Here is an 8,383-nt window from a genome sequence, read left to right on the forward strand (position 1 = left end):
GTTTACCAAAGATTGGTTGCTTATGGAAAGTTGGAAGTATATTCTGAATTTTGGAAGAACCATATTGACATATTCTGAAAAGAGGTGACTCTCGTTTAGAAGTGATTGTCAAAATGGGAATATGGAAATGTTTCCATAAGTGGAAGCTATTCTTTAAATCTGTGTAAGATTAGAAAACTTAATGCAAGAAGGATGTTCAAAGGAATGTACTTTGAATGTGAGACTTCATGGAATTGCTCTCCATTGGTATACTTTGTAATGTCCGTTGCCAAGTCTCTGTGACTTTTATGCACAGTCATTACAAGAGGATCATTGCATACAAGTTTAGAATCTAACAGATTTCAGTAAATGGCAATAATTTGCTATTCTTACATTTATCATAAGGATTTGGAATTGTGAAATGAGCATCATTGAAATGTTGTCAATTGATCTATTTCACAAAGAAAGGACCATAGGCAAACATAGTGTGCATGCTTGGAGCATGGGATAAATGTTGTTTTAATTCAAGTATTAAGTTGATTATTCGAAACATTATACAATGAATAATGAGTAATCGTTATGGCGATTAGATAAAAGGTGTTTTATTTACACTCAAAAGTTTTGGGGCCATATAGGATTAGTATTATTCTTGTGTTTCACTTTGCATGTTTTGACTTCCCGAATAACTGGGTTATTCAAACCATCCACAGTCGATCATACTTTGGAAGTAGGTATTGAGGCAAGACTGTCGTGAATGGGTCGTTAGGATTGTCTAAAGTGTTAGACATAGCACACGTTTGCTGCAGTATACATGAGTACTCCTATAATAAGATTTGACTAGTGGATACAACCCACGCTCATTTGTATCACTTCATGGATTTTATAATGAGTGATCATGAGACGATAATATCTTATATTCTTGAAACCAATACATGTGAGTTGTTATTTACAAGTCGGTTGCATATTGACATATGTAAACGCACCAGTAACTTGGTGTTATAAAACATATCATTGTGTGTGATTTGATGAGTAAGTACAAGCAAGCATTTGATTCGAAGTTTATCCGTTCCTTTTACCCCATGTGGTTAAAAGCTATATCTGTGGGCCACTCGATGATTTAGTGATGACAAACCTAAGTGCTTGGCCAAGCTTGGACTGATTTGATTTGTTCAACTAGTCAGTTGTCATAAATCGGAAATCGGGAAACAACAGATGGACAGAGAGAATGATTATAATCCATATCTCAGTCCATACGATATCTAGAATGGAGGAATATATGATCTCTTATCTAATGGACGCGTCATTGACTAGGTCAGAGTTCGACAGCGGCTTTTAAGTGTTGGGTTTTGAGCATTCTAACATTCCTATGGTGTACATGCAACCCTATAAACCTTGGATCTATGTTTTCTCTATTATACATGCAAATATTAACTATTCCAAGGTTTCATCCTAACTAGCATATTATGAAGCACCTATACTACAAAGTTCTAGTTAGATGACATACCTTTTGATGTAGCTTGATGTCTTCAAGCTTTAAGAGCTTAGCCCCAATAGTGTGGAAGCCTCAAATGGAATCACAAATCACCAAAACACCTTGGAAGAACTTGAGAGAATATGTATGCACACTAAAATCGGCTCATTCTTATTTTCACACACTTGTTCCAATTTTGTGAGCCAAGGACCTCTTTATATATTATGGAGGATTAGGGTTACATCCATGTAAACCCTAATACCCATGACCTTTCATTTACATAGGATCCATGGGTTAAAAGCTCCATGGACCATCCATGAAAGCTTAGCCCAACCTAAATGAACTTGGCCCATTCCATATATATAAGAGTCCATATTTAATTAGTTCTTTTTGATCACTTAATTAATTCTAAATTAATTCTTGATCAATACTAATTAAATAATATGATTCCATATTAATATATTAGAACTTATAATATATTAATATAAATCATAAATATACTATTCTCAAAAGACTATCCATATAAATTGTGCCGGTGAAGTGCAACCCAAATGGACCATGTCGGGTCGGGTCAAGTACATACCAAATATAGTTATGGACTTAGACATTAATCCAACAGTCTCCCACTTGGATAAGTCTAAAACTATTATTGAGTATGACTTCAAAACCTAACTGGCAATCGTAGCTCTTAAAGCCGCTGTCGAACTCTGACCTTGTCAATGACTTGTCGATTAGATAAGGGATCATATATTCCTCCATTCTAGATATCATATGGACTGAGACATGGATTATAATCATTCTCTCTGTCCATTTGTTGTTTCCCGATTTTCGATTTATGATGACTGACTGATTGAACAAATCAAATCAGTCCTGGCTTGGCCAAGCACTCACATGTGTCATCGCTAAATCATCGAGGGGCCCACAGATATCGCTTTTATCCCGAAGGTAAAAGGAATGGATAAACTTCGACTCATATGGCTTGTTCTACTACTTGTTGAATCACACACAAAGGCACGTTTTATAACATCGAGTTACCAATACGTTTTCGTGCAATCAATGTATAACCAACTCATAGTAACAACTCATATCTCTAGGTTTTAAGAATATAAGATATTATCGTCTCATGATCACTCGTGATAAAATCCATGAAGTGATTCAAATGAGCGCGGGTTGAATCCAATACTCAGAACTTATGAGCACTCATGAGTGTTGTAGCACCACTTTGTCCACCAACTTGGACCTCTACAAACCAACCCACGACAGTCTTGATTCATATCTACTTCCAACATATGACCGACTGTGGATGGTTTGAATAACTTAATCATTCAGGAAGAGCGACTTAGTTATTCTGGAAGTCAAAACATGCAAAGTGAAACACAAGAATAAATGAATCAAATATGGTATCAAACCCTATGAATATAAATAAACACTTTTATTTATCACCATACTGATTACTCATTATTCATTGTTTCGGTTTTATCAACTTTATACTTGAATTAAAAACACTAGTTGTCCCATGCTACAAGCATGTACACTATGTTTTTCTTAAACAATAGCTTTGCCATACACCAAGTATGCACTCTATGTTTGTCTATGATCCTTACTTTGTGAAATAAACCAATTGAACATAATTTCAATGATTCTAATTTCACACTCCCAAATCCTTATCGAAAAATGTGAGAATTTCAAATTCCTATCATTTATCGAAATCTGTTTAGATTTTAAACTTATATGCACTGACCCTCCTGTAATGAATATGTACAAAGTCACAAAGACTTGTCAACAGTCATTATAAGGTATTCCAATGGAGATCAACTCCATGGAAACTAAGTCTCATATTCAAAGTACATTGCTTTGGACATGCTTCTTGCATTAAGTTTTCTAATCTTACACAGATAACTTCCACCTATGGAGACAACTCCATATTCTCATTTTGACTATCACTTCTGAATAAGAGATGCCTCTTTTCAGAATATGTCAATATGGTCCTTCCAAAATTAGCACTATACTTCCAACTGTCCCTGAGCAACCAATCTTTGGTAAACCTCAGATTGTCCTCGACAATTGCTTAATCATTTTAGTCATATCTAATTGTAGACCTTTTCCCTTCTTAATGCCTCTGGGCATTTGGAAAAATTTAGAAATGACAAATATTATAGCACATGCAATCGATCCTGTACCCAAAGCAAATGGTACACGATTCATGATATCTCACATAAAGACATGATTTTAGACCAGTCTTTTGCTACAATATTTTTATTTGCCATGTTTTCAAAATTTGACTATGAAGAGGGATGCCGTAATCATAATCGAATTTTGAGAACGCAATATATAGAATTTCCTTAAGTTGAACCAATCCAACATGAAATTCATATATATATTCTTGACTAAAGATGATTAAGGTCTCAATCTAAGCCTTTAGAACTGAAATGAAGTATATCCTCTCCCTTAATTATAGCAAAACAACTTTTTCAATCCCTGCAGCCTCACGAATTGAAACTTTTGTTTTCTATAATTAACATTGCTAACTTGCAACACTAACAATAATTATCATGCTCCCACTAACATGATGATTATTAGCATAACACTTATGCTCCCACTAGCTTTGACATGTACTCAGAAATCAGTTGGACTTCTAGAAATCAATACTTTAATGACTTTCTTACCAAAGTTCAGATTTCTGATACGAGATGCTTTGATAAAACTTTATCAAAATCATACACCTTTCCTTAGATAGCATGCATGTGTGTCTAAACAATTTCAGAACTATGAAAAGGGATGTCGTAATCATAGTCTCAATTGTTTAGACCTTTTGCCATCTGCTTCAAATCTACTTGGTGGAAGTGTTTCCTCACCATCATTTTCATGAATCGGAGAGAAACCTAATAACCCTTAGGTTTTATGGTGTATGTGTTCTTATCCATGTGAATCGTCAAAACCATAGTCATAAGACAAGGATAATGGCAAATCCAAACTCATATGGACTGAACTTATGCAATCTTAACTTCTTGCCACCTGGCAGTACAGGGCCTGCCATTGCTTCCAAGTTGTTATGCAACCAATTGAGAACTTTCAGAACTCCTATGCAAAGCCAACTTTAACTGGAATGGGCACAGAATATGTCAACACGATAGGTTATAAACCTCAAGTCGTGTGCTAGTGAAGAACCTCAGGTTTTATTCTTGATTAGTTCTTGAAATTCTTTTTAGGATCTTTAAGACTCCCACTATCCTCTTGACATATAAGACTATCTTGCCAAATATTCAAGAGATAGTGCGGATTCTTTATCAAGACAAACACTTCACACAATTGGCCTTAGTTGGTCTTTGTTTTATCCAAAACATCACAACTTACCAATTTCAAATGTACAAGAGTAGGACACTTTTACTCTTACATTTGACAAGTGTTTTAAACCTTTCTTTAAGATATGTCACTCAAGTTACAATCTTGGAGTATGACTCTAAGAATTGTTTTGGAACGAAGTATGACTCATCTTCCTGATCTAACCATTTCAACAATTCATGACTCCTCTTCTTAGTCATAAGAATGCACTAAGATGACCTTTAGAGGACTAATTGTGATATGATTTCTAAATCATTAAGATGATCACAAACATGATACTAAAGTACTCTCCCATCTTTTCAGATTTGAGAAACTTTTATCTTTCTGCCTAATTTGATTCTTCCCATTCGTTCTGCCATACATTGAGACTTTTCCAATGTTTTAGAATTATACTGAAACTTGTAAGTATAACCATATTTACTAAACTTTAGTAAATTAAATAGTCTTAACGAGCTTTGTGGTGGACATGACCAGTGCACAAGAATGTGTACTCGATCCCTTTAGTCATTCACTTGACTCACACATCCATGTGAACAAGTAATTAGTCTTGATTTTCCAATGCTTGAAAGTTCTCATTCATCATACTATTCAACTTGCATGATTCCAAGTTTCGGTCCAATTGAAACTTGGGCGATGAGGAACTTTCCTGATTTGGTAAATTTAGACACTACCACAAATGAAAGAATCAAATCCATTTTCCAATATTGCTGTCAGTGGAATCATATAAGCAACAATTTTCCACAAATGCCATTGTAAGGATACTTCAAATAAATAAAATCAAAAATTTCCTTTTATTTTTAAAACTTTGCGAAAAAACTTATCCTTACAATCCATATGAAAACCTTGTTGTTATATATTCCTAAGCAATGTGTCATAACTCCTAAGTAACAGCGTCAAAATTCTGATGCGATCGAAGTCCATCTTCGCGATCAGAAGCAGCATATACTTCCTTTAAGCTTTCTCTCTGTTCTTTGATTCTTATAACATCACCATGTGACTCGGTCACATTATGTAATAAGAATCTCCAAATAGGAGCTTAACAGAGTTAGACAATGGACTTTACCTGAAGTAGAGTCAAACTTATTGACTTTAACATCCTTAGGTAAATTTTGCAGCTTCGCAAACAGTGCCCCTTCCTTTGGCAATTTTAACAAATGGACCCTTTGGTAATGGTACTATCTCAGACTTAGCCTTTCTCTTTACCATTTGGTCAACCGGGTTGACTATGGCCAATCCCTTTCCATTGGGAAGAGAATGCTTTTTTTGGATTTCCAGTGTCACCATTGTCACTGTCCATAAAGTTTTTGGGAAGTTGATCTTCTAATCAAATTTGCTTTACTATCGTTCCAAATCATTGCTGATTCAGCAGCACGAAGCAAATAGATATGATCATTAAGGTTCATGTCATAGTCTGTTTCATAGTAGTCCCAAAGGAACTCACTATGTGACTTAGAAAGTGATTGAACATCCAACTTTCTCAAGACTTTGACACCCAACTCTCCTGGCTTGTCAATATGTGACTTCATCTCTAAGATGTGATCACACATAGACCTTGCTTGCCATTAGGGCTTGAGTGACCTTGAACTTGTGGGTTAGGGAGAATAATTGGAGGAGGTGGAGGAAGAGAAGTATAACTTCCATGAGCCAAACTCGGGAAGTCATATTCATTAGGAAAGCTTGGTTTGGGATGATCATTGTTGTCTAAACCAGACATCAACAATGGGAGAAATTCACGTAAAGTTGATTTAAGTCCTTAATATAACACCCAATATGATATATTAAGGCTAGGACCCAACAAACTATTTTATAACTTGGAAGAGGGATGCCGTAATCCAAGCTATAAAATATTTGAAGGTAGGTGAATGACGGTTCACCAATTTCCACCAAGATAAACGAAATGTATTATTAGGTTTTAATTGGTTTTGAAACTCCTAGATTCTTTTGAGATTCATTGAACTTTTCAATGGCATGTTTCAATCTCGAGTGTGCCCTTTAGGTTTTGTGACTGGGATGCCGAGGATCACAAAACAAGGTGTGAAGTAACCATGCAAATATACTTGGTACCCTTAATATTTACCCCTCAATCCATGTGCCGGTTAACCACACACGATCCAACGATACTATGATAAACATTAAGTTACCCTTTGCCTACCTTGTTAAGTCCAGGTTAGTGTGCCGGTTAACCACGCACGCTCCACTAACAGCTTAAACAAAGTGCAAAGTGTAATTTCATGGATTAGCACCTTATTCACATTTTCCTAAGTAACTAAGATTGGGAATTTATAAGTGTTTAGTTACTTAGTATTTATCATTATACTTATAATGAAGGGAGAATTATAGTCCTTGTCCTACCTGTTCGGCTAACGACCCTCCACCGGTCAAGGAAGCGGTGAGTGAGAGTGGACACCCATTAAACTGCCATTTTATAGGCAGTAACCTTATACCCCCCTTATAGACCGGCTTCGTGAATGAGGCCTACTAATAGTAAGACGACTTGCTCTTATACATATAATATATTAAACATTTAATATTATAATAGTATAAGGGTGTATTTTAGACATTTAAAATACTTGGTGGTTTAATCTATTAATTAAACTAAACTTTTAATTTAATTAAACTCAAACCATATCTTTATTTATGGATTTAATAATACTCTTTTAATTAAACGCTTTAATTAACTATTAATAAAGTCCATAAGAGTTAATTTGAACTATTCAACAAAACATCATAATTCCAATTATTAAACTCAAAATTAAAACCATTTAATTAATTGTTTAAGTTATGAACCCAAGAGTTTTAGAATTCAATTCTTTTTTTCATAAAAAACTTTTCTCAAATTCCAAAACTTGAGGGCAAGTTTTGTAATTCTTGAAAACCTTTGGATTCCATAACTTATGGAATTAATGGTGTTTTATGATGAAACTTTCCATGTTCCATAACTTAAGAACAAGTTATGGAATTCTTTAAAACATTAACACCAAATTTTGTAACTCCATAAAAACTTTGAATCAAAATTTTTTTTTTTTTTTTAAAAAAAAACTTTCATATCCATAACTTATGGAAGTTTCAAAAACTCTTAAGATCACAACTTTAAAAAAAAAATTGAGCTCCAAAATTTTATGACAAAATATGTAACTCCTTAAAACATTTAGATCAAACTTTTAAAACTAATAAAATAATCATATCATTTTATCTTTTACTAAATTTGACCTAATTCAACTCATATAACAAATGATTCAAATTTTACAAATAATTCGTTTTTCACAAAACAAGTAATTATCTTAAAATTTGACAAACGTCATGTTTTTTTTTCCTTTTTTTTCAACTTGAAAATAAAACATTTGCATCAATATAACAGAAAACAACCCATGGCTCTGATACCACTGTTGGGTTTTGAGCATTCTAACACTCCTATGGTGTATATGCAACCCTATAAACCTTGGATCTATGTTTTCTCTATTATACATGCAAATATTAACTATTCCAAGGTTTCATCCTAACTAGCATATTATGAAGCACCTATACTACAAAGTTCTAGTTAGATGACATACCTTTTGATGTAGCTTGATGTCTTCAAGCTTTAAGAGCTTA

This window comes from Lactuca virosa, chromosome 2, assembly GCF_052849685.1.
Source record: "Lactuca virosa cultivar CGN04683 chromosome 2, Lactuca_virosa_CGN04683_v6, whole genome shotgun sequence".
NCBI lineage: Eukaryota > Viridiplantae > Streptophyta > Magnoliopsida > Asterales > Asteraceae > Lactuca > Lactuca virosa.